General features: G+C 35.2%; 1 long non-coding RNA gene across 2 annotated transcripts in view; it reads left to right on the top strand.

Annotated features, from left to right (window-relative positions):
* Positions 1–27,467, top strand: part of LOC135843351 (uncharacterized) — a 234,437-nt gene that overhangs the window by 43,266 nt on the left and 163,704 nt on the right. For both annotated transcript variants that reach the window (XR_010558308.1, XR_010558307.1), the window contains exon 2: positions 24,947–25,086. This is a non-coding gene — a long non-coding RNA (uncharacterized LOC135843351). The remainder of the gene's footprint in view (positions 1–24,946; positions 25,087–27,467) is intronic.

Here is a 27,467-nt window from a genome sequence, read left to right as displayed (position 1 = left end):
ATTCGATTCCTTTTTTTTCTTCTTCTTCGCTCCAGTTCGAGAAATCTTATGTATAGCCCATGGTTATATGGTGAAAATGAAAAGAAGCTTTTGATCTATTATTTTACTCTGTACGAGTGGACAATACTCGCATACGAGGTTCTCCGTGTATTCCTTTCATTGTAATTTTGGAAAAGAAAATACGGTGCGCAACTTATAGATAGGTAGAAGCAGGTTATCCATCTATATACGTAGTCGTGTTACAATGATGTACCTTTCTGCTGTGCCCAGCCCAGATACGAGCAGTTGGTCTGCAGGATCTCTCGCAACAGGTATAGGTTAGGTATAGGTGGATCTGTGTATATCTAATTGTATGTATAGATGGGCAGAGGTACTACCAATAGTTAAAGGATACTCGGACCGTGTTGACCAACAAGCCATATAAGTATGGGTTGGTTACATCACGATGATTATGATGGTGTGGTATCCAGACCTAGCCTACGCTTTTTTCTCTCCTTATATTCTTTTTGGTTTTGGAAAATTTAAAACGTGTTTTGAATCTGGGTGCTGTTGTTTCTTATTTGATTATGATGTTGGAAATATATTTTATCGATGGTCGCTTGTTCAAGGTTACGTTTACCATATTTGTGTGTATTGGTACGATGTACTGTACCCTGAGCTGCGTGCCTTCAAAAGTTTCGAATTTAGGTTTGGATCAGTGCACTAGAGCATGCCTACCTCCCCCCCTTGGTAACTCGTAAACTGGTTATTGGATTTTTTTATGAGTGGAAAGAAAGGTTGTAGAAAGTGGTGTTTTTTATCGTAAAATATATGTAGCAATAGGTATATTAAATTTTGAATTAATTTTTGTCGTGTAAAGTTTCCTGTAGGTTTTGTAAGGTATGGTTATCGATAAGTGTGTACGTGGTGGGGTTAAATTAAGGACTTTCGAAGTGAAAAAATTGTTTGAATTTGAGCGAAGACAACATGTTGAGCAGTCGATGAGGACGACTTTGAATACATTGCATGAGCTGTCATTTTTCTTATGAATATACATACATATATTGTGATGAAACTGCATCGTTCTTATTAAAGAACCATTTGTGTACCAATAGATTCACTTTTAGAGAATCATTCGCCAACGAATTGATTAATTCATTGATTTATGAATCTTTTTGTTCGCGAAGGAGTCACTTCTACGAATCAATTCGTTCACGAATGATTCACCAAGAATTGATTAGATGAATCAATTCGTTCGCGAACGAGTCACTTATTATATTCGACTCGATTCGTTCGCAAATGATTCACCAAAAATTATTCAATTCGTTCACGAATGATTCACCAGAAATTATTCAATTCGTTCCTGAATGATTCACCAAAAAAATTGATTTGACAAATCAACTCGTTCGCAAACGAGTGACCAAAAATTATTTAATTCTTTCCTGAATGATCCACCAAAAATTGATTAGACAAATCAACCCATTCGCAAACGAGTCACCAAAAATTATTCAATTCTTTCCTGAATGATCCACCAAAAATTTTATTGATTAGACAAATCAATACGTTCGCGAATGATTCACCAAAAATTATTCAATTCGTTCCTCAATGATTCACCATAAAAAATAATTGATTAGACACGAGTCACCAAAAATTATTCAATTCTTTCCTGAATGATCCACCAAAAATTTTATTGATTAGACAAATCAATTCGTTCGCGAACGAGTCACCAAAAATTATTCAATTCGTTCCTGAATGATTCACCAAAAAAAATTGATTGGATGAATCGATTCGTTCGCGAATGAGTCACTCATATGAATCAATTCGTTCGCGAACGAGTCACCAACAATTTTTCGATTCGTTCGTGAATAACTCACCACAAATTATTTGATTCGTTCGCGAAAGATTCACCAAAAATTGATTAGATGAATCAATTCGTTCGCGAATGATTCACCAAAAATTATTCAATTTGTTCGTGAATAACTCACCAAAAATTGATTAGGTGAATCTGTTCGTTCGTGAATGAGTCGCTTATACGAATCAATTCGTTCGCGAATGATTCATCAAAATTTAAATTATTCAATTTGTTTCTGAATGATTCACCAAAAATTGATTAGATGAATCAATTCGTTCGCGAATGATTCACCAAAAATTATTCAACTCGTTCGTGAATAACTCACCAAAAATTGATTAGGTGAATCGGTTCGTTCTTGAATGAGTTGCTTATACGAATCAATTTGTTCGCGAACGAGTCACCAAAAATTATTCAATTCGTTCCTGAATGATTCACCAAAAAAAATTGATTGGATGAATCGATTCGTTCGCAAACGAGTCACCAACAATTTTTCGATTCGTTCGTGAATAACTCACCAAAAAATATTTGATTCGTTCGCGAAAGATTCACCAAAAATTGATTAGATGAATCAATTCGTTCGCGAATGATTCACTAAAAATTATTCAACTCGTTCGTGAATAACTCACCAAAAATTGATTAGGTGAATCGGTTCGTTCTTGAATGAGTTGCTTATACAAATCAATTCGTTCGCGAATGATTCACCAAAAATTATTCAATTTGTATTCGTTCCTGAATGATTCACCAAAAAAAATTGATTGGATGAATCGATTCGTTCGCAAACGAGTCACCAACAATTTTTCGATTCGTTCGTGAATAACTCACCAAAAAATATTTGATTCGTTCGCGAAAGATTCACCAAAAATTGATTAGATGAATCAATTCGTTCGCGAATGATTCACCAAAAATTATTCAATTTGTTCGTGAATAACTCACCAAAAATTGATTAGGTGAATCTGTTCGTTCATGAATGAGTCGCTTATACGAATCAATTCGTTCGCGAATGATTCATCAAAATTTGAATTATTCAATTTGTTCCTGAATGATTCACCAAAAATTGATTAGATGAATCAATTCGTTCGCGAATGATTCACCAAAAATTATTCAATTCGTTCGTGAAAAACTCACCAAAAATTGATTTGGTGAATCGGTTCGTTCGTGAATGAGTCACTTATACGAATCAAATTGTTCGCGAACGAGTCACCAACAATTTTTCGATTCGTTCGCTAACGATTCTCTTAGTTATACAATTCAATTCGTTCGCGAATGATTCACCAAAAATTATTTAATTTGTTCGTGAATAACTCACCAAAAATTGATTAGGTGAATCTGTTCGTTCGTGAATGAGTCGCTTATACGAATCAATTCGTTCGCGAATGATTCATCAAAATTTAAATTATTCGATTCGTTCGTGAATGATTCACCAAAAATTGATTGGATGAATCGATTCATTCGCGAATGTGTCACTTATACAAATCAATTCGTTCGCAAACGAGTCACCAAAAATTATTCAATTCGTTCGCGAATGATTCACTTAGAAATCAATGAATTTATTTAATCACTAATCGTTCGTGAATAATTCGATTCGATTGTAAACATATCAAAATTTTTTTTTTTTAATGACCTACCTATTTTTGAAATCACCGGATACATATGCAATTGAAATGGAAGGTATTGCAGATTTTTCAAATTGGGAAGTGATTTCTCTTGCCTGGAAAAATTTCTGGTTCGATTTACTTTTTGAAAAAAAAAAATCAAAATATTCTTTTGTGAAGTAGCCCATGCCCATCTTTGATATTTAAGGAGCTGGGGAAGCTTTGTGACTGAAATTGGGGACTCGCTGTTTTCCCAGGGTGTCCAACTGTCGTGATCCTTTTGAATTTTTATCAAAATAAGGACTTTTCTTTTTCCTCCTTCAAATGTATGCATGAACCATTTTCATTATTCAATTTCTGAAGTTTATTCCCAAGTTCATTCTGATTGCAATTGAACTCATCTTCAAATCATTGGATCGAAATCGAAGGACGATGTGTCGAAAATATTCGTCGAAGAATAAGCTCCAAGTATTAATATCGAAACGACTCGTCCGTGTCCGTGGTATAGTCTATATTCTATACCCTAAAAAGTGCTCTAGAAATCGACTTTTTTTTAAACCTCATGGGGACTGAAGAGTTTTGTATTTTTTGGGTACTTACGACCACCCTCGTTCCAAAAATGCAATGTTCCCAACCCTAAGTCAGTGGGCTCCCCCCTTGGGGGGCTCCCGAAAGTCGCCCGTAAGTACTTTTCGGGGACTATGGGAACATTGTATTTTTGAAAAGGGCATGTACCACTGATTAAAAAAAACAAATGTTCCCACCCCTCCGGTCATGGGGTGAGGTACCACCCCCCTAGGGGGGATGTGAAAACCCGTCTTGTGGTATGTATTTTCGTACTTTTTGGGTTGAATATGTATTATCGTATTGTTATAGTTGAAAAACAATCGATATCCCTTCCCTCCCCCACCCTTAAAGAGGGTCCACCCCCCTCAAAATTTGAAATGCATATATTTCCTGATGTAATGCACTTATTTGAGTGCAATTTTTTTTGTTAGGTATCAATTAATGCCTAAAATTTGAGAAGCATTTTTTCCACTCACCCTCACCTCGCACTCACGTCTCAGCTATTTACTCAAATAATTGAGCCCCCCACAACTTTAACTGTAATTCAGTTATTTTCACGCGGTTTTCACTGTTAACCTTCAAGTTGAACTTGGAATGCAAAAAAAACCACTTACCTCATCCTTTCTACTCCTGTTTCATCCTCTCCCCTCCATCATTTCAAAATTAGGTACCCATTTTACTCAAATAATTGGGAACACACAACTTCAGCTGTAATTCAGTTATTTTCACGCGGTTTTCACTGTTAACCTTCAAGTTGAACTTGGAATACAAAAAAAAACACACTCACCTCATCCTTTGTACTCCTGTTTAATCCTCTCCCCTCCATCACTTCAAAATTAGGTACCCATTTTTGGTGGTATTTTCAATGGTTTTAACTTTCTTCTATGCTGAAATTTTTCATAGCAAGATACTCGTAGTTATGAAATAATGATCACTAATATCACTATACTTGGTCTATACAGTTTGACCCCAAAGCTTCTTCCTCCTTCCCTCCATCCCTCTTCATAAAATCGATGTACTTACTCAAATTTTAAAAAAAAACGAGTTTTGTTATTTCTTGCAACATATTGTTAGCAGTATGTGTGTAGCAATTCAAGCACGTGAAATATACGAGAAGGTAGGAAGGTACCTAACTGCCTACATCTCAGCTATATTATAGTATGTAAGTACTTCAATAATGTTGGAAATACGCTTTTACAAGGGTCGATTACCTACGCATTATTTGCCATATCTTCTGTAGGTATGGAAATATGCAATTTTCAGTTATAGATTTTGTAATGTTGACGGGGATGTGATTTTTTCATTTCAGTCTTATAATGAAATTGAACCAAAAAAATGTTGCAAAAAAACGTCCGTTTTGCTTATTAAAATAAGTATGAGGTAACAAAATAAGGTAAATTGGTGGTATTATCAAAAAATTGGGTCCTATAAAATTTCTTACTCTAACCAAAAATGGCGTATATTTCTATACCTCTTCTGTTATCACGACTTTTGCTTGGAGTACCTACCTATCAGTTTTTTAAAGAAATCTTTCGAACAAACGCAAACGTCTGCATTCTCAATAATCTTATTGCTTGCATTTTTTGATAGTAAAGTGTCTGCAAATCATTTCTAAAATTGTCTTATTCATGTTGAAGTGTTCTTGATGAAGTGTTCAAATTTGTTTAAGGTTCTTTGAGTGAGTTGTCAAGTTATATTTTAAAGCAGCTTTCATATTCTATGTAATTTTTAGTTTTAAAAGGAAGATTTACGTGGCATCATACATATGAGGAGCTTGGAATCAAAACTCACTTTTGCCATTGGACAAAGTTTCGAGAAAATCGACAATAACTGATTTCGCCTAGTGCGTTGATGAAAAAAACGTCGCAAAGTGTGTCGAGCTCTTGAGTAAGACTACTAAATAGGATTCCATGAGAAATTTTTTTTTTTCAAGTTGCCATATCGTTGCAGTATGGCTTTCAAGTTTGGCAAAAGTGAGTTTTGATTCCAAGGTGGGGTAATTTTACTTTCTTTTGCAAATATATCGACAAATAAGCCTCCTAGAAGAAAACTAACGACATTATGTCGATTGGAAATTTAATTCTCTACAATTTTCCTCGACTTCATTTTTCTGTAGAGCATTTTGTTCCGCCGCGCCTCCAGAGAGCTTTAAAAGTTTTGAGCGCTCAATACATCCAATTTTTTACCTCCTCAGTTGCATAACTTCCAAATTCAAAACTACCATTTTCGCTATTTTCACTATCAGAAAATGCTTCCGAAGTTGCAATTGAATCATTTTGGCTTTGTATGTAGACTGCCATGCGACCTTGAAAATACAGTTTTTTTATAGCTTGGAGTCAAAACTCACTTTTGCCAGTGGCAAAAGTGAGTTTTGATTCCAAGGGCACTTTTTAACACGAAATTGTGAAGAACTGGGGCCGAATTCGGAAAAATGGATTCTGTAGGGTGATAGAGAAATTGAAGAAGTATCCGAATCCGCAAAAAAATGCATATCGATTTTCGGTGGCAAAAGTGAGTTTTGATTCCAAGCTCCTCATATGACTAACAGCAAGGAACCTCTGATTAAAACTACTTCAACAACTTGGTATCAAATTTGTGCATAAATGGATAATATGAACTCTTCCATAGAAAAAAATATAGCTAGGTACTGATTGAATATTCCTTTAAATAAAATTTCTAACTACATTTCTGCCACATTTTTTTGAAAGAAACAGTCCAGTTTGGTCTGAGGGGTGCTAAGGGACTAAATTCCTCTCCAGTGGCTTTTCTCAGAGCCCCCAAGTGACTATACATTTTGGGGAAAAAATAGCGAATTTCTTACTTTTATGTGAGGAATTTGAATTGAAAATTGAGCCTTTTTACAGGCACCAGACAACCAGCACAAACTCGCAAAGTAGTCCCTTTTTAATTTTTTTTTTCACTTTTACCTTTTTTCTTTTGAAAAATTTGAAAATATACATATTAGAGAAAATTTAACCAATTCCTGGTCCCTTTTTCTGAATGAAACACGAATGAAGAGTGATATTCCAAAACTCGCTTTGTCCATTTTCACAACTTTTCAGGAGAGAGGAAAAACAGTTTCCCTTTAAACGGGTAAATTGGCTTTTTAGGCGAGTTTAGCACTTTATTTGGGTGGATTTATGATGTAGCAGTGTAGGTATACATTTCATCCACTAAATACTGCTGAAAAAAATTTCAATAAAAATGGACAAAGTGCGTTTTGGAACATTATTTTTTTTTTAATTTTTAGTGAATTGGCTATTTAGGTGAGTTTAACACCTCATTTTGGTAGGTTGATGATGTAGGAATGTGAGTTGATACTTCATCTATCAGGTACCACTGAAAGCTCAACTTTGATAAAAATGGACAAAGCGAGTTTTGGAATATCACTCTTCGAATGATTATTTTTATTCATTTCGATCAGAAAACTTCCTAAATCATGTTTTTATATCAAGGGAGCAAAGAGAAAGTAGTCCTTTTTTGGTTCAACTAGGTAATATATTTGGTTACATCAAGTCTCCTTCCCTACTTCGTGCGAAAAATGAGCGTTTAGAGTGTTCTCTTTTTAAATTTTTTTCTTCTTTTTTGAAATTTTAATAATTTGATGAAACCTTGTGAACAATTATGGTAAGATGACATCAACAGGACATAGGAATAATTTCAAATTTTTACGTCAATGACTAACCTACCCTCCCACTAGCGAGAGCTCAAAAAATTGAAGAATTAGAAAATGTCGATGCACACTGTACATTAATTGTTCAATTATACCATGTTTGCGTTTGTTCGAAAGATTTCTTTAAAAAACTGATAGGTAGGTACTCCAAGCAAAAGTCGTGATAACAGAAGAGGTATAGAAATATACGCCATTTTTGGTTAGAGTAAGAAATTTTATAGGACCCAATTTTTTGATAATACCACCAATTTACCTTATTTTGTTACCTCATACTTATTTTAATAAGCAAAACGGACGTTTTTTTGCAACATTTTTTTGGTTCAATTTCATTATAAGACTGAAATGAAAAAATCACATCCCCGTCAACATTACAAAATCTATAACTGAAAATTGCATATTTCCATACCTACAGAAGATATGGCAAATAATGCGTAGGTAATCGACCCTTGTAAAAGCGTATTTCCAACATTATTGAAGTACTTACATACTATAATATAGCTGAGATGTAGGCAGTTAGGTACCTTCCTACCTTCTCGTATATTTCACGTGCTTGAATTGCTACACACATACTGCTAACAATATGTTGCAAGAAATAACAAAACTCGTTTTTTTTTAAAATTTGAGTAAGTACATCGATTTTATGAAGAGGGATGGAGGGAAGGAGGAAGAAGCTTTGGGGTCAAACTGTATAGACCAAGTATAGTGATATTAGTGATCATTATTTCATAACTACGAGTATCTTGCTATGAAAAATTTCAGCATAGAAGAAAGTTAAAACCATTGAAAATACCACCAAAAATGGGTACCTAATTTTGAAGTGATGGAGGGGAGAGGATTAAACAGGAGTACAAAGGATGAGGTGAGTGTGTTTTTTTTTGTATTCCAAGTTCAACTTGAAGGTTAACAGTGAAAACCGCGTGAAAATAACTGAATTACAGCTGAAGTTGTGTGTTCCCAATTATTTGAGTAAAATGGGTACCTAATTTTGAAATGATGGAGGGGAGAGGATGAAACAGGAGTAGAAAGGATGAGGTAAGTGGTTTTTTTTGCATTCCAAGTTCAACTTGAAGGTTAACAGTGAAAACCGCGTGAAAATAACTGAATTACAGTTAAAGTTGTGGGGGGCTCAATTATTTGAGTAAATAGCTGAGACGTGAGTGCGAGGTGAGGGTGAGTGGAAAAAATGCTTCTCAAATTTTAGGCATTAATTGATACCTAACAAAAAAAATTGCACTCAAATAAGTGCATTACATCAGGAAATATATGCATTTCAAATTTTGAGGGGGGTGGACCCTCTTTAAGGGTGGGGGAGGGAAGGGATATCGATTGTTTTTCAACTATAACAATACGATAATACATATTCAACCCAAAAAGTACGAAAATACATACCACAAGACGGGTTTTCACATCCCCCCTAGGGGGGTGGTACCTCACCCCATGACCGGAGGGGTGGGAACATTTGTTTTTTTTAATCAGTGGTACATGCCCTTTTCAAAAATACAATGTTCCCATAGTCCCCGAAAAGTACTTACGGGCGACTTTCGGGAGCCCCCCAAGGGGGGAGCCCACTGACTTAGGGTTGGGAACATTGCATTTTTGGAACGAGGGTGGTCGTAAGTACCCAAAAAATATAAAACTTTTCAGTCCCCAGACCGAAAATTTTTTTCGAACACTTTTTGGCCTATAGAATATAGACTAGTATGTTAACAAGAATTTCTGCGTTAAATCTGTCAAATATCTGCGAACAGTTTTTCACGTTTCAAGAGATTGAAATTTATCGAACAATTAAGGTAATTTTAATACGTTTCACGAGCTACGCTTAGTACTCGAATGTGCCTTTGAATTAGAATATTTAAACACGTTAACCTTATTTGAATAAATAACCCATCTACTTATATTTGTAAATTTCTCCAAGAAAATATTTACAGCTTGTTAACCTTCATTTACCAATTAGAAAATACTACGTTTAATGTTTTAGACTATTATTCTTATACATAATAGGCCATAGTCGTAGTACAATATAAAAGACTATATTTTATTGATTGTTATATGGAAACTCTCGAAATTAATTTTTAAGTGTTATCCATTAACTGGTACTATTATGTACTATGCTTTTTACATAATTGATTGCGCCGAGATTAGCCCAGCCCCTTACGATGTGTTTATTGAGATGAATGAATGAAAAGTGGAAACTGGTTAAAAGCACATAGTATACTACATAACATACCTTAAGATGTGTAGGAGATGGGTGCGGTGTATAAAGTATAAATATTTTTCGAATTCGAAAACATGGTATAGAGAAAATTTTCGTTACTATACGCTCGTTCTTTACTCGAAACTGGCTCCAAACGGATTTTCTTTTTATGTTTCGACGATGATGTAGAGAGGCAGATGAATGGTACATAGGTACTTGGACTGGTAACACAATATTTAGAAGTGAACTTCCGATCCTCACGTATAAATCTGCTGGTTGCAGTTTTCCAAGGTGTTCGAATCAGCTGCTGCGAACTTCCGCTATGTGCAGATATTTCGCGTTGGTACAGTAAGACTTTTATATCGTAGTTCGCGGCATTTGCTAGTCGTCGTTGAATAAGTATATACTATATTTTTGTAGGTATGTTTTGGAAAATTAAACAGACCGCTCATGCTGGAGCATATGTTATCGATGTATCTTGTATGAGTATGTATGGTATGGTTTCAGTTGCGAATCCTTTCTCGAGTGCCCGTCTGTTGCCTGTTGCCTATTGCCGCAGGTATAAACAGAAACCTTTATCGATAATGAATATCAAAGTGTATGAAAATTCAACCAGCATGCCTGAAAAATTTTCAATAAAATGGCATATGGTGGATTTCGATTGTGAGTTTGGAATCAATCGCGATCGACTTATGTGGGAGGTGAAAGGAAGGGTGAAAGAGAAAGGGATAGAGGCCGATTGCCGATTTCAATGAAAAGGATGGGGTTTGAATCCAAATTGCAAAAGATTCCATGTGCACATACTCGTATGTACGTCGAGAGCCCAAACAAGCTCATTCTAATTCTATGGTGGAAAAGAGGTTTCAGATCATTTTAAAATCATTCCCATAGAAAAATAGTAGTTTTAAATAAAAATTGAAATTTGTCACCTCCCTTTGTTGAATTAGAAGAGCTAAATAGCAGTTCTTTTAGTTTTATGGCAAATCTCTTACATGGGTCTTGGGCAGAGGAGATGAAGAGCAAAGAGGCTAATTATCTACTTCTCTCTATTTTGTGAATAAAATACCTACTCACATTAAGAGAAAGACTTCAATAACATTAATAACACGTTTTAAAAATTTATCAAAAATCAAAAAATCTGAAGACGGAAATTTTGATTTCAGAGGTTTTGTACTGACTCACAAGACAAAATCTGGTTTCAGACATCACATTATTACTCATCAACCTCCCTCTACCTCTTTCAAGACTATTTCAGGCTTCCACAAATTTGACACTACAGATCTTTGTGATAAAATGACAATGAGCTTCATCACAAAAAAAAAATCCAAAGATTAGTCCAACGTGAAAGAGCGACAGAGGGATAGGGTCAAAAACGATGGTTGCCGATTGAGACGACATTTGACCAATTTTATTTTGAAAACAAGGTACACATCTAACAAAATTTCAAAATGAAAAAGCAGGAGTGAAATGAGACATTTTCCAAACATTTTACGATTTCTTTATTGAAATAGGAGTTTTTTTTACGCGTCAATTGTTCGCTTTTCCAATGTATTTGAACATCTTACAGCTTTTTTTGAGGGGGGAGGGGGGAGAAGTCAAAAATACCTTCACCAATTTCAATTTTTCAAGGGCGAAGCATTCACCAAACAGTTTACGACTTTATTTTGGGAAAGGAAGAAAGAAGTCAAAATACTTGTAAATTCACTTCTTCAAGGGTATTCCAATATTTTTTGAGGGGGGGGGGAGGAGGAGAGTTGTATTTTCACTATCTCAATTTCTCGTTTTTCAAATTGTTTAATATTTTATGAATGTTTTTAGTGAAATTAAGTATTATTATTTTTTCAACGTGCTAAAGTCCTTTTTTCGATTTTTGGTGAATTTTTGAAAATCCAATTCAAGCCAAAAATGAGGGAAAAAATCAAAATTTTACCAAATTGACCAAGCAAGCTGAAATTTGGGATATACCCTATTTTCGACATGCTAAATCGATTGGAAACGGTTTCAACCTGTTTTGAGCAGTTCTGGAGCCTCCAGCAGATTTTTGAAACTCGAAATTCTCACAAAATTCCATCAAATTGGAGTTGTAAAGCTGAAATTTATTCTAAAAACTAATCTCAATACGCTACGGAGTACTGCAGGTGAATTTCAAGTCGTTTTGGAGCCTCCAGCGACTTTTTGAAAATTTCTGAAGCCTCCAGCAGATTTTTGAAACTTTATGTTTTCACAAAATTTCATCAAATGGAGATGGGAAGCTGAAATTTACTGTACACTCTAATTTTAACACCCTCTGAAGACAACTTCAGGTGGGTTCAAGTCATTTTAGAGCCTCCAGCGACTTTTTTGAAAATTACTGGAGCTTCCAGTAGATTTTTGAAACTTAAAATTCCCGTAACATTAATTTATCAAATGGAGTTGGCTAGATGAAATTTACTTCGCAGACTACATGGTGGTTTCAAATGGTTTTGAAGCTTCCAGCTACTTTTAGGAAATTTCAATTTTCCAAAAAAATGCCATACAACCTTTCAAAAAGTCGTTGGAGGCTCCAAAACGACTTGAAATCCACCAACAGTCAACTTCGTAGCTTATTGAAATTAGTTTGCAAGAATGAATTTCGACTCTCCATCTCAGTTTTCAAGTTTCAAAAATCTACTGGAGGCTCCAGTAATTTTCAAAAAAGTCGCTGGAGGCTCTAAAATGGCTTGAACCCACCTGAAGTCGTCTTCAGAGGGTGTAAAAATTGGAGTGTAGAGTAAATTTCAGCTTTCCATCTCCATTTGATGAAATTTTGTGAAAATTTGAAGTTTCAAAAATCTGCTGGAGGCTTCAGAACTGCTTAAAACGGGTTGAGTCCCTTTCCAATCGATTTGGCATGTCTGAAATAGGGTATATCTCAATTTTTTCAGCTTTCTTGGTCAATTTGGTAAAATTTGATTTTTTCCCTCATTTTTAGCTTAGATTGGATTTTTAAAAATTCATCAAAACTCGAAAAACGTACTTTAGCACTTGAAATTTTGACAGATGATAAATTTTTGTTTGATCTTTCGATCTACCGTTGTAAAGTTTGAAAAATGTCGTGCAAATCCTATGTTGAAACGCACAATCTGCGATTTCGGCTGACCTGTCAATCAAAATGATCGCCATTTTGTAAGCAAGGCCAACTTTTTTTTGGGCAAGTTTGCTTTAAAATGTGCTTTAGTACATGTGTCCCCTTTAAGAATACAGTTGTCCCGGAGGATCGGCGGGGGGGGGGGTGCAATTTCTCCTATCAGTAAGAAGGGAAAAAGGAACTAAATTGAAAATTGAAAGTCTTATTGAGAAAAATCAGGACATTCTCATAAAAAAAAGGACAACTGCAGGACTAACAGGACATCGCGATAGAAAAATAACTAGGTAGTAGGTACATTTCATGATTGAGTGCCACGAATTCAAAGGCTCTAACATGAATATTAAAATTTTTTCACAATTTTAGCAACCAACTTTTGAAATTAGAAATTTGTTTGAATTTTTCAAAAATCATGCTATTTCCCTGTTTTGCGTCCCAGTAGATGGTCTATGAATGGTGCCAAGCCGAAGTCCACCTGAAACCGACTTTGAAATATTTCACAAGGGGAATTTCCAATTAATTTTTTCGCTAATACACGAGGCAGATTACATCAACGTGATATGAAACTCATTCGAGAAATCTTAAAATTCATCTCGTATCTTTCGTACACGTATTCACCATCAACACCCAAAAAAGGCACGTAAATTAGTTTCACATCCGATCAAAGATCGACGTTCGACGTTCGACGAGACAATCATAGTTGAAAATTGTGAAAACCCTTCGATGACATCACATACATCATTATCATCATATTATGTTATAAAATTAGACGCGTAGAAAATCGTAATATACGTATAAATCGTTGGTTCGAATAGCCTATCAAACGATTATTTTTTACAATCCGAGTATAATAAATATCCGAGTACAGGAAAATATAACGAGCAATCGGCTCATCCATTGATCGATCTTGATTAATCTATTCAACATCTCGGACTCGAACGAATACGCCTAGACATTAAGGCAAGAGAGACTGGCACTGGCAGAATGGAGAAGAGACACAGACAGGTCGTTCAACCATCGTATCCATCAAATTACGAGACAACCGAGCCATCAAACTTATCACCCACAATAGGGCAACGTATATAGAAAAAAACTCCACTAATCAATTAAACGTTTGATGGATTGGTCAATAAACGAACAATCACGTTTTACCCCGAACATTATACATATACAAGTTGGACAATAGAGAAGAGGATCATAAACGGTACGAGCACACACGCGGGATCATATAAACCACTTAGCAAAGATCATAAAGTACCAAAGAAAGGTATATTGTAGATGTACAGCGCGAGGTTCATAAAATCAAACAATGTTCTTATTTGAACAAATCCGCCACACAATGAAATCAACACAAATAATACTCGTAATAATGAGCGAACTGGATACCCTTTTGGTCTTCTTTCTTGAATAGGTCTCTCAGAGGATAACTACACGAAATGAAAACCACACACGCCAATGCGTCACGACGACAGACCAAACTTATATAGAATTAATTTATGCACCGAGAAACAATTTATTCGAGTAACACTCGAACAAAAGATACTATACACATTGTATCTATGTGTACACTTCCATAAGTCCGAGTCGAACGACTTCAAGGTAATCTTCCTTCGACTTCTGCTGCGGCTACCGGCTACCGTGTTGTAGTAAGCAAATAAAATTAAGTACACGTTCTCGACACCAGTAGGTACTTTATGGTGACAACTTTTGTCTCTCATATTCTTTTACGATTTGTATTATCGTTATCGACTCGATAATGGGTCACCAAGCGACTCTGAAAAATCGATGATGAATTTCTCGTTCCGTAGGTAGGAAGGTAGGTACTTTACTAAGAAATTTTATCAATTAAAAACGCACGCTTCGGCTTCGCCATTACCGGCCATAAATCACTCGAAGACATCGCACCTCGCTCGCTGACTTCTTTTCACGCACCATCATTTTTGAGAAATGAAAGGAAATCACCTTACGTCGTCGTCGGCGAAACCACCGACTGCTGCGAGAGAGGTACTTGTCGCGCGCTCATTTTCACGCGTTTCGATCGGTCGGAATTTATGATATTAAACACAAGTACCTACCATATACCATCGATGGCGATAAAGAACTTGGCGGGAATCGAGCGGCTGTGCCGAACTCCATTGATATGTCACCTCTCGCCGTTTGGCGAAAAAAAAGGCCGAGAAAAAAATACAACCGATACCGCGAACGAATAAAAGGAAAGCGCAAGAATGTATCTAAACCCCACGCTGACAATTTTCTATTGTGCATTTCTCCATCTCATCGCATGGCACCGTGAACCGAAAATCTTCCACGTGCTGCATACACCTGGCCATTTTCGGTTCGGTTCACGACGTTCAGTTCGGTTGCTATTCTTAGTCAAAAGCACCTATGTATACGCATTCCTGAAATTTAATCGTCCGTATCCGTTTGTTTAAGCATTCAGCCGAAATTTAACGCTTTAGATAAACGTCCTTGCGATATGATAGTCGTACTCCGCCTCCCCCCCTCCCACTTTGTTCCAACCAGTCGTCATTCATCGAAACGCGAAATCGAAATGATTTCTGACTTTTCGGCAGAGGTTGGCCTCAGGTCGAAATGGACCTTGCACTTTCTATCGGCTTTTCCAAATTTGAACCTCGAAGTAATCCTTTGAGGTACCTATGTTTTCTCATCATAATATTGCATTTGTCGAGTTATCTTCTAAAAATTGACCCGTTAAACGGAAGGGAGGGGTTGAAAATCCCTCAAGTTCCTAAAAAATGATCAGTATTTTTTTTTTCAAAGGCGATGATTCTGATTTTGAGAACCGATTTATCCCAAACACAAAACTGGGCTTCTCGAAAGCACTAGTTTGATTACACCCGCATTGAAGTTTTTCAAAATTTGAGCTTCAACCAACCCCCTCCTCCTCCAAAGATTGAGTTTTTCATTGTTATAGCAAATGGTTGTCAGATTGATAGTGGACGCCTTGGCTTGAGGACATTCTAGTGGTTTTTTCATCAACATTTCGTTAAAAAAGTCAAAAACGCACATGATGACTTCTGGCGAATCTGTCACCGATAAGTCACCAGAATTCACCAAGGAGTCACCGGACACCAAAAATATTTTTAAAGGACCTGAGAACATTCTGGTGGTTTTCTCACCAGCAATTCGTGTTGAAAATGACAATAACCCCATTTGGTGACTTCTGGTGAATCTATCACCAGAAGTCACCAGGATTCACCAAGGAGTCACCAGATATTCGAAAACAATTTCTGAGGTCATTAGGGCATTCTGGTGATTTTTTTCAACATGAATTCAGCTGAAAAAAAGTCAAAAACTGACTTGGTGACTTTTGGTGAATCTGTCACCAGAAGTCACAAGGATTCACAAAGGAGTTACTGGACACCCAGAAAAATTTTCAAAGACTCTGAGGACATTCTCGTGATTCATTCGCCATAAATTCCCACAAATTCGCCTGAAAAAAAGTTAAAAACTTACCTGGTGACTTCTGGTGAATCTGTCATCAGGATTCACCAAGGAGTCATCAGATATTCGCACACAATTTCTGAGTTCATTAGGACATTCTGGTGAATCTGTCACCAGAAGTCACCAACATTCACAAAGGATTCACCGCACACTAAAAAAAATTATCAACAGCTCTGAGGGCATTCTTGTGATTTTTTCGCCATAAATTCATCTTTAAAAAAGTCAAAAAACTTCCTTTGTGACTTCTGGTGAATCTGTCACCAGAAGTCACCAGGATTCACCAGACACTCAAAAATATTTTTAAAGGTCCTGAGAACATTCTACTGGTTTTTTCACCAGCAATTTCTGTTCAAAATGATAATAAACCCATTTGGTGACTTCTGGTGAATCTGTCACCAAAAGTCACCAGAATTCTCCAAGAAGTTGCCAGACACTCAACAAAAATTTCAAAGACTCTGAGGAGATTCTTGTGATTTTCTAACATAAATTCACCTTTAAAAAAGTCAAAAACTCACTTGATGACTTCTGGTGAATCTGTCACCAGGATTCAACAAGGAGTCACCAGACATTAAAAAAACATTTCAAGGGCCATGAGAACAATCTAATCTTCACCAACTATTTTCCATAAAAAAGACAAAACTCCACTTGGTGACTTTTGGTGAATCTGACACCAAGAAGTCACCAGAATTCGTCAAGGAGTCACCAGGCATTCCTGGTGATTTTTTCATCATGAAAAAAAGTCAAAAACTTACTTGGTGACTTCTGGTGAATATGTCACCGGGATTCACCAGGATTCGCCAAGGGGTCACCAGACATTAGAAAGCCTTTCAAGGGCAATGAGAACATTCTAGTGATTTCGTCACCAACTATTTGCCATAAAAAAGACAAAAAACACACTTGGTGACTTCTGGTGAATCTGTCACTGAATTCACCAACGAATCACCAGACATTCAAAAATAATTTCTAGGGTCATGAGGACCTTCTGGTGGTTTTTTTCACCAACAATTCGTCTTAAAGAAGACAATAAACCCACTTGGTGACTTCTGGTGAATCTGCCACCAAGAAGTCACCAGGATTCCAGAAATTCCAAAAAAAATTCTATGGGTCGTGACGACATTCTCTTGATGAATTTTGGTGACTTTTTGGTGACAGATTTACCAGAAGTCACGAAGGTGGTTTTTTGTCTTTTTTATGGTGAATTGTTGGTGAAAGCCCCACCAGAATGTCCTCGGACCATTTGAAAATTTTTTTTGAATGTCTGGTGACTCCTTGCTGAATTCTGGTGACTTCTTGGTGACAGATTCACCAGAAGTCATCTAGTGAGTTTTTTGTATTTCTTATGGAAAATAGTATTTCAGGATCAAGTAAACTTTTCAAAGCTCTTGTTGAAATTATTTCTCGTGAAATCACAGTATTCGACTTACCTATTGCTCCTCCTCTTCTTTATGAAGTCTTTTTTTCTATCTTTATGAAACTGCGAATTAATCTGAAGTATTTTATTTCAAATGGGACGGCTTTTGATTTTGATTCATCATTAAACGAATGGAAAAATACGCTTCTTGTTTAAATTTCCGAAATCAAGAATAATGAATAATTTTAATGCCTTGCAGCAAGTGTTTTTTGACAGAATAAATCCAAATCGTTTTTTTCTTTCCCTCCCTCTCCTTCCCCTACCGTCATATCACAGACACTTAACTCACCTAATAAGATTAATGACCATTATTTTTGTTATTCTGTTCGTGGAGTGTGCAAGACTTCTGGTAAAATGAGCCTCACACTCTGCCACTCCGGTAGCGAGAAACGGTATTTGTAGGAAGTTGGTCCTAATTATAATTACTGTAAATACTACAAAGTATTAATATTCCTCTTAATATGTAAATAAATGCGTAAATATACAATTTTAAAGAGTCCATCGGTATATCCGAAAAATAATACTTCTTTCCTGTCCCGTGTAGTACTTCTCGCATGTGCTAATTTTCCACCTGTGCATCGTTACTTATTATGTAGTATACACTGAAAATACTCGTACATAAAATGAGAAATTCAGATCATTACAGAAAATTATCGAGCGATTTCACTGGCCAAGTTTTATGATGTTTTAAAGCCCCCCTACTATTTTCACAGCGTGGAGCTGAATAATTTTGATTAAACTGTTGCTGTAAATGTTGTTTTGAAAACTATAGGTATTTCACGTGACACGAATCACATAGACAGTGTTGTCGTTTCATAATTTTACTTTTTGTCAAAAATTATTCAGATGAGGGTATAAAATAAATTAGGGATTTACGATGTGGCGAATGGAAAAAAATGGGCTCAAACTTTTTGTTGACGTTTCAATCGAGACGGAGATGTGATAAATTTTGCGACATTTTCTGATTTCTGCGACTTTTTGTTTGTGATCATTTTTGGTGTAGTTTTGTGTAAAATGAAATATTTTTTCAATTTACATAGAATGAAAAATGATTTTTCAGACATCTATTTACCATATTTGGCATAATTTTTGAAAATATTTTTCGTCATAAATGATTTGAAATTATGCTAAAGCTGGCATAAAATATGCCAATAATAATGTTTCAATGTTATTCTTTTTCTTGGGAACGGTAATTTCCACGAGTTTTAGAAGCAGAGGGAAATGGAGGGAAGAGAAATCTTTAATGTTCGAGTCGTCCGCCTGCATATCCTCATTATTATCTGTTATTTCTTATCGTATTACGTAATTTATGAAAAATGTCTCCAGCGATCCTCCGATATAAATAAGTTAATATGGGGGAACATTCAATTTAAAATTCTCCATACAAATGATATTCGTCCTACTTTCATGTTACCAGATAATCGGTTTAATTATTCAATTAACCTATAAAATGGGCGTCCGACGTCTCCCGACTTAAATTGGCGCTATTTCGTCGGTAATTTTCCATTCGTCGAGACCATTAGATCCGGTAGTAAGTAAATAGGTATTCATGGCCTATATGCGCGTAACGAGCACCGAGCTCTTTATAATAATATTATCATGTTGCAAATGTTTTAAGCTAATCACCTGAAACGTCAGGGAGAAAACTGGTTCCAATGCAAACAGGAAGTTTTCCACGTAAAAAGAGAAATACGAGTATATTGGAAAGATATCAGAGAGAGAGAAGGAGACAGAAAATGGAATGGAAAAAGGCACCTCCAGAGTGAAAAAAATATACGTAGGAGATATTTCCATATTTTTTACTAGTTGGTTGAAAAATTTACATTATCAATATTCAATATGGATTCCAGAAGCGGAAAATAAATAACTTTGTATATACTTCTAATCACGGTATAGAGAAATAAGAGTGTTTCTTAACCGCAAATTATGCGGGTTTAAGGAAGGAAAATTATGTAAGTAAAACCCACAATTATTTTTCTCGTCATGTAAACTAGTCGGAGATCTGCGTGCCAGAGTAGCCTATACGAGTATAATCATTTCACTGACAACGATCTCCTTTTTTCTTTTTTCTATTATCATTATAATTTCGTTAATTTTTTATTCTTATTTATTATTATTTTTTTCTTCGCTGTTGTAATACGTTTGACGTATAGGTAACAGGTAAATCAGTGTAGAAGAATGCTCCTCGCCCTCGTACTCGTAATAAAAAAAAATAGGGGAAAAAGCCCGGTAGCAGAAAACTGTTATAATACATAGTAGAGACCGGTTCTCGGTGCTATAAAAAAAAAAAGGTTTCAAACGCTATTTTTCTAAACACACGAACCTGCGCCTCTTACTACATACGTGTACCATATAAACGTGTATTCGAAAAAATAGGATAAAAGAATTAATCGAACGAAAGTACATAAAAGATTTGAGAGAAAATGAATTCGAATCGTAGAGCTATTAGAGTAGATGCGATGAATAGAAGAAGGGAAATAATTTCAGATTATTTTCATAAAAATCACAAATAATAGCCCCAAATAAGGTGCACTAGGCGGAAATATTTTTTATATTTTCCAAAGTCTAATTGTAACCTGTTCGTGTTCAATGTTATTCGTGGTGCTGGTGAAAAGACGTAATGCTATTCAATAGTTAAGGTAGGCGATTCTCTAAGGATAGGTGATCGATAACGTTACGAAAAATATGTCCGAGGATGAATAGAAATGGACCGTGATCGTCTTTTTGGGATGATTATCGAGAGGTTCGTTTTTGTTATGGTGATTTTTTTTCCCCATTCAGGGTACGATAAATTTGGGTTTTGTGTATCGAACATGTTATTTCTGGTATTGAGAGATTGATGCTGGTCTTTTTTATTTGAAAAAATGATCGTGCCTTTGGAAATCTGGAACATGCGAACTTCTTGTAAATTGAAGAGTGAGTTTGGATGTGGTTGAATAGTGTTTCGGTGGTGTTTTTTTTCTTCTCAACAGAATGCTGAATTGAAATATGTACTTGGATACTTATTTTTCAAATTTTCCCCTCGTAGTGACCATATGTGATCGATTTTGTACTTGGTGACTTTTGGTGAATCAGTCACCAAAAAGTCACCAAAACATAGAAAATTTATATTTGCATGACAGCCTGGTGACTTCTTGGTGACAGATTCACCAAGCAGTGACCATGTGTGATCGATTTTTTACTGGTGATTTTTGGTGAATCAGTCACCAAGAAGTCATCAAAACATGGAAAAAAAATTTCTGACTGCCTGGTGACTTCTGGGTGACAGATTCTGAAAAAAGTACGAAAAATGCAAAAATGTAATTGGCAAATATATTTTGGCCACTTTCAGAGCCCAGAGCGTTAAGTTTCAAAATTGATTAAATTATTATTCAGATAGGTACATTGTCTTCAGTATGAATTGGTCCCCTGTTCCCATCTGGAATCAATAGGTTAGGTACATCTTATTCATCTTTTTTTGCACCTTTTCGTTTTTTTTTTGTTTTTTTTTTTTATAAATTTGAGCGCTGGGAGGGCACCGAAGGGTCGTGTTTGAAAAATATACAAATATTCTGGCTCAATAAAATCAACATGTATCGTCACATTTTCGTAATTTTTTGAGTTTTTTCTCAAATTGGGAAAAGGGTAGAGGGTACTGAAAAGTCTTAATTCCAAAAATGAGTATAAGTATATTTGAATTCAGCATCTTCATAAATCGTACCAATGATGCATCCCATGTCATTTTGATTTTTTTTTGTACTTGAACTGAGTTTGGGCCTCTGGTAGAGGGAGGAGCAGGACTCAGAGGAGTCGATTAGAAAAAATGGGTTAATTGGGTAAATATTGACTTCAGAATCTTCGAATTAATGACAATATTGATTATGTTGCTTCAATGCACTTTTCAAGTTTTTGAATTTTGATCAGAAAAAGAAGTTGATATTTTTTTGGGGAAGGGGAAGAGGAGGGTTCGAATTGAACAATTCTTGAAAATTATGTAGATAAAACGGTACCCAGTGAAGAAGTAGTGAGTCAAGTCAAAAATGTACAGAAAAGTTGGCAAAAAAAAATGTAAAAAACTAAATATTTTTTTGAAAAATTTCATGAATTGTTCATTTCATTTTTTAAAATAGTAGGTATCTATTACTCGCAAAAAATTGAGAAAATTGAGAAAATTGCTTATTTTTGAAAAGATTAATATAAATGTTCATTTTAGAAAATTGGTTAAATTGTTTATTTTTTGATTAAAAATTGGAAAAAATTATAAAAATTGATTTTTAAAAAAATATCCAAATTCTGTATTTTTTGAGAAATTACAAATTGCTGATTTTGAGGCAAAAAAGGGTGAAAAAATGAAGAAACCCCAGCGAAGAATTAGGGAGAGGAGGGGAACGGAGTTTAATTTGTCGATTTCTAAAAGTTTTGTATTGTAAAAAGGTATTGAAAAAGTGCAGGTGACTTCCGAAAAAATTCCGTGATCAAGTTGTAAAAAATATTTTAAAATCCAAATATGAAATTACAATTACTTTGTCAAAATCAAAAAAATCTAATTTTTTCAAACTGAGTATTTTTGTGAAAATTGATGAAAATGGTAAATTTCTGGGGAAAAGATTGACCAAAAAGTATAGTAAAAAAAAGAAAAAAAAACTTCAGGACATGAATAATATTTTTTTTAGACTAATTCAGGCATTTTAAAATGGTCCATCTTGGTCCTTGAAAGTCTTTTTTAGGTTTTTATTTTCACAATTTCCATCCAAAAAATGATGATTACTTTTAGGCCTTGAAAAAAATCGGTAAACTTGTGATAAAGTTTGAATTTTTTTTGTCAGATCAAAATCAATTTCCTTTCAGTTCTCGAAACACAATTTTTCAAAAGTTTTTTTTCGTGCTTCGCTCTGGCGAAATTGCTGCTCTTTTTTCTGCATTGGGTATATTTTATTTGGTAAATACTCATTCAACTTTTTTTTTCAATTTTAAGGATAGAAAATTGAATCATATCTAGTAAAAATATGTTGTTTCATTTCTTGAATTATGAATTTTTGGGAGGTTTCGCATTTCTTTGATCGGGTCAATTTGAAGAATTTTTCTAAAAGTTTGTAGGCACCTATTTGAATCTGAAGTATTGAATTCAGAAAACTCAAATTCTGACATCAAAAATACTATTTTTTTAAAACCTCTTGAATTAGAAAATTTCTAAGCTTTTCACATCGCTTTGCTCGAGCTATTTTGCTTTCCTTTTCTGAAATTGAAATTTTTGAGAAATTTTTATAGGTATCTATTCAAATCTAAAAGCATCAAAATCAGAAAAATGAATTCAGTGGTTGATTGCAAATTGACCTCCCCAGAAATATTTCTTTCCTGAGTTGGAATATGAACTTGAAGGTCTTCCTTTGGTCATTTTTCTAGTGGAAAATGTTCCTAGAAGTCCTTTTTTATTTTCAGAATTTAATGAAGATGCCTGCATTTTTGAAAAAAATGGTATTTTTGGTGAGAAAAGAAAGGAAAGCTGGAGGGGGTTCGATTTCTAATAAATCGCTGTGTCAAAATTGCAAAGATTCCTTTCCCTCGAGTGTCTGTAATTCCGACTTAATTTTTAATCTAAATTGGTTTGAGTGTAAGAAGATGGGGCTTCTTTATCAAAATCTCAAAATAGGTACTGTAATGTCAGTAATGTGTATAAAAATTATTGAGGTACCCCAAACTTATTTGAACACGAAGAAAAATCACGTGATTGAAGAATTTTTAGACTGAAAAATTGAAATGAACTGTGTTGGTATAGGAGATTGGAATGAAGATCTTGTCAGACTTGTGATGAATCGGGAGATTTGAAAAATAAGTGTACATATTACACTAGTATTTCGTTCATTTTAAAAATTCTGTTGTCACGTTGAGTTTTTCAGCTCTAAAACATAGATTTAAATTCAGAGAAGTGAATTTCAAATAGGTACGAAGTTGACTATATGAAAATTGGCAGTATGACGTGTTTCTAAACTACGAGTTCCTACCTGCCTTTCACAGCTTCTTTAAAATGATACTCGTTTCTAATGTTTTGATTCTAAATCCACTCAAATTGACATCTCCAACTAATTTATTCCGGATTTGTGAAGTGTGAATAAAATTAACGCAGTGAAAACACTCAACATTCGTTTTAAAATTGAGAAAATTTTTTTACTACTCGATCTTATTGCTTGACAAACTACCCAGATTTATATAAATATACGCGAGTATGCATTTATAATTCGATAAATTTAATCGGAGACACGCTACATTTAAATTAATTTTTTTCCAACGAAGCGTAACGAAGCTACGAAGCTACCAATCTTATGCAAATGGTAATTTATACCCATACCTACCTATATAGGATTTTGTACGTTGACAAAAAAAAAACAGTCAGGTGACCCAGGAATACCTTATACTCGTATACAGGAGTTTCGCGTATACCATATTAAACCGTTCGATGGTTTGACTGTCATGAACATTCGCGGTAAATTATCGACGATCGTCGAGAGAGAAAAAAAATTTTGCTGTCGTATCATCATCGTACATGGTTCGTGGTTCGTGTACCCGACATACAGGCATTAAGTTGCAGAATGATTTAAAAAACACGTGCGACGAGTATAGGTCTAGGTGAGGTACCTCTCTCTCTTTCTATACGTGTACCAGCCCATGACGAATTGTAAATTTTCGAACCTAATGAAAGCGATGGTGCGGAGGCAGCGAGACGATATGTGTATTTAGTGTATGACACTTGAAAAGCGAAAGTTTCACGTACATATTCGCAGTCGCAACTCGCAGGTGTCATTTTCAAGGTTTTTTTGGCGCGTTCGTTCGTTCGTCGATTGCAATTGCAAACATTGAAATGTTGTTGCGAAATCTCTCTGGGAATATTGCTCGCGAAATCGATCGTATTTAGACTAAATAGGAAAAAATTCGGTAGCTTTACCTATACTATCGTATTCGGGATCAGGTAATAGCTATGAACGATTCCATATGGTTATACAATAGGCTCGAGTTGAATGCTATTGCTGCAATTACTACAATAGCTGGAAAAAGTGCGCAAACTATAAAGATATTGTTATCTACCTGGTACCTTACCTATGCCTATCTAACCTATGTTTTTTTTTTCGCTTTCAGGTTCTTTCACATATGAGAGACGACCTGTCAACGTTCTGAGCCAGGTGCGTTGCATCTCCAACTCCAGCTTCTGTCTGCAGCACCCACATCACTCGGCTCTCGGATGGGTTTCTTTTGAAATGCACACATTTCGGTTACAGGTAAAAATCTCTTTATTTCACCAACCTGCGTCGGTCCTCGGTCGGCTGCCTATCTCGTCTTGTATATTTTTTTCACAGATGGCCCGATGTTCGCAAGGTTATGTACGAGGATTAACGTATTGTAAACGTCTGGCTGGGCTTAACTTGGCCAGAATTTCTCAGATTAAAAGCGAACGATAACAGAATACGAGGAGATTTGGATTTGGTGAAATTAAGTGAGACGTTAAAAGTTGCACTGCACCGATTGTGTACGAAATTAATACCTATGTAGAATCGTTTTTGTGTATAATGGATTGGTTTTCTCGACGGTTTTGTATGGATTACGAAGTAGGTACGAGTAGAACGTAGTATTCAAAATAGACGCCAACGCTAATGGAATTTCACTTTTCATTTTTTGAAAAAATTTGTATTATGAAATAATTCTCTTCTGGTGTTAATTTATCATCGGAATTAGTCGAAGAAATGTCCAATACCTCGAAATCCCAGGCTAATTGGCCAATTTACTATACCAGATACTATTTTATACTCGTATAATCTAGTTTTGGCGCCAAAACCAGTCAAGACGCGTGATTCGCGCCAAAATCAATCCTCAGGGGCAATTAAATATGGTAATTTTTTTCACCGCTGGATGTTCGCGTTTCAAGAATTTTCCAGGAAGACTGGAATTTGTTGAAATTTCGATTAATGTGATTTTTTTTCTATATTTAAACGTGTTTTTTATATCATCATCGTCGTCGTAATATCTTTCTGATTTTTATGACAAATTCTTTCGATACCGAACCATACTATTTTTTTTACGTGATTTTTGAATTTCATTTAGATAATTCAGATTATACGACCGAGTAAACTTTTTGCATGTAAATATGGCAGAAATCATTCTCTGGACACCTGCCACGGATGAGTGTAGCTTGCCACTTGTGCTCAGGCCATCAGAAAGGGAGAGGGGAGGGCGTAGTATGTGTCTTTCAAAATTGCAGTTTTTTCATCGTTTTTTTTTTTTTTTTTCTCAAAAGATTGGTCCAAGATAGAAAAATTGCCTGTGCATGTTGTAGGTGGAAAAAAATGTAAATTTTTTCATTACTCATTTAATGAGATCAGAAGACAAAACTCTGTCATTTTATTAAACTATGTTTTTTTTTTTTAGTTTTCCATTCGCCATTGTGAGGGCTGCTTGTGTCAGGGATCCCTAGTCGTTGTTGAGGGGAGGGGAGGAGGTCCTTTGATCAGGAGCTCGAAAATATGTTGATAGAAAGAATAGAAAAATATTTTTTTAGGTATCTATTTGAAAATTTGATGAAAAAAACGTTCGATAAAGAAAAATTGATCAAATTTTACGAATGAGAAATTTTAATCGTTACGAATTTATTTCTTTTCATTCCTTTTGTGGGGCCATTTTGAGGTACAAGCTCAACTAGGGACATTGTCCAATGTGGAAGAAAATGAAAAAAAGTATCTAGTACCTAAGTAATAATTCTTTTTTAAATTTCAGCTCCCATGGGCAGAAAAAAAATATTGGAAACACCATTTCCCAAGAGCTCAATTTTTTGTATTTCCTGCAGGAGTATTTTTGAACTAGACCAGTCCACAATCCATTGACCTAGGAACGAACAATTGACAAAAAAGAGCTTCACAATTTGATTTTGGTCATTTTTTTCAATTGGTACCTACGAGTATATTCAAGAGTGCTGCCAGAATCATAAAGCATAAGATTTTGGGTATTTCACACAAACGAACCACAAAACCTGAAGTGGTTCGTGACGAGTAAGTACCTCTCCTATTGTTAAATATGTGACTTTTTTCACGATAGCTTGCGAAATTGCATTTTATTGCCTTTTAGTATGCAATTTTACTGCATTTTTGACCATTCGAAGGTGGAGTACTTCTGTTGATTGGTGATAATTAAAGTCCAAAAAAAATGTTCAATATTATCAGACGAGACAATTTCAAGCAAAACGGTCAAAAAAACACTTGCACGAAGTTTGATAGCTTGCTAAATTGCATTTTATTGCTTTTTAGAATGCAATGACCATTTTCGAAGGTGGAATATTTCTGTTGATTGGTGGATTAAAGTTCAAAAAATGTTCGATATTATCAGACAGGACAATTTCCAGCAAAACGGCCAAAAAAACATTTGCACGAAGTTTAATAGCTTGCTAAATTGTGCTTTTTAGAATGCAATTTTACTGCATTTTTGACCATTTTCGAAGGTGGAATATTTCTGTTGATTGGTGGATTAAAGTTCAAAAAATGTTCGATATTATCAGACAGGACAATTTCCAGCAAAACGGCCAAAAAACACTTGCACGAAGTTTGATAGCTTGCAAAATTGCATTTTATTGCTTTTTAGAATGCAATTTTAATGCATTTTTGACCATTTTTCG

Source organism: Planococcus citri, chromosome 4 (assembly GCF_950023065.1).
Source record: "Planococcus citri chromosome 4, ihPlaCitr1.1, whole genome shotgun sequence".
In the NCBI taxonomy this organism is placed as follows: domain Eukaryota; kingdom Metazoa; phylum Arthropoda; class Insecta; order Hemiptera; family Pseudococcidae; genus Planococcus; species Planococcus citri.
The sequence above is the reverse complement of the archived record's forward strand: the minus strand, read 5'-3'. Positions and strand labels throughout refer to the sequence as shown.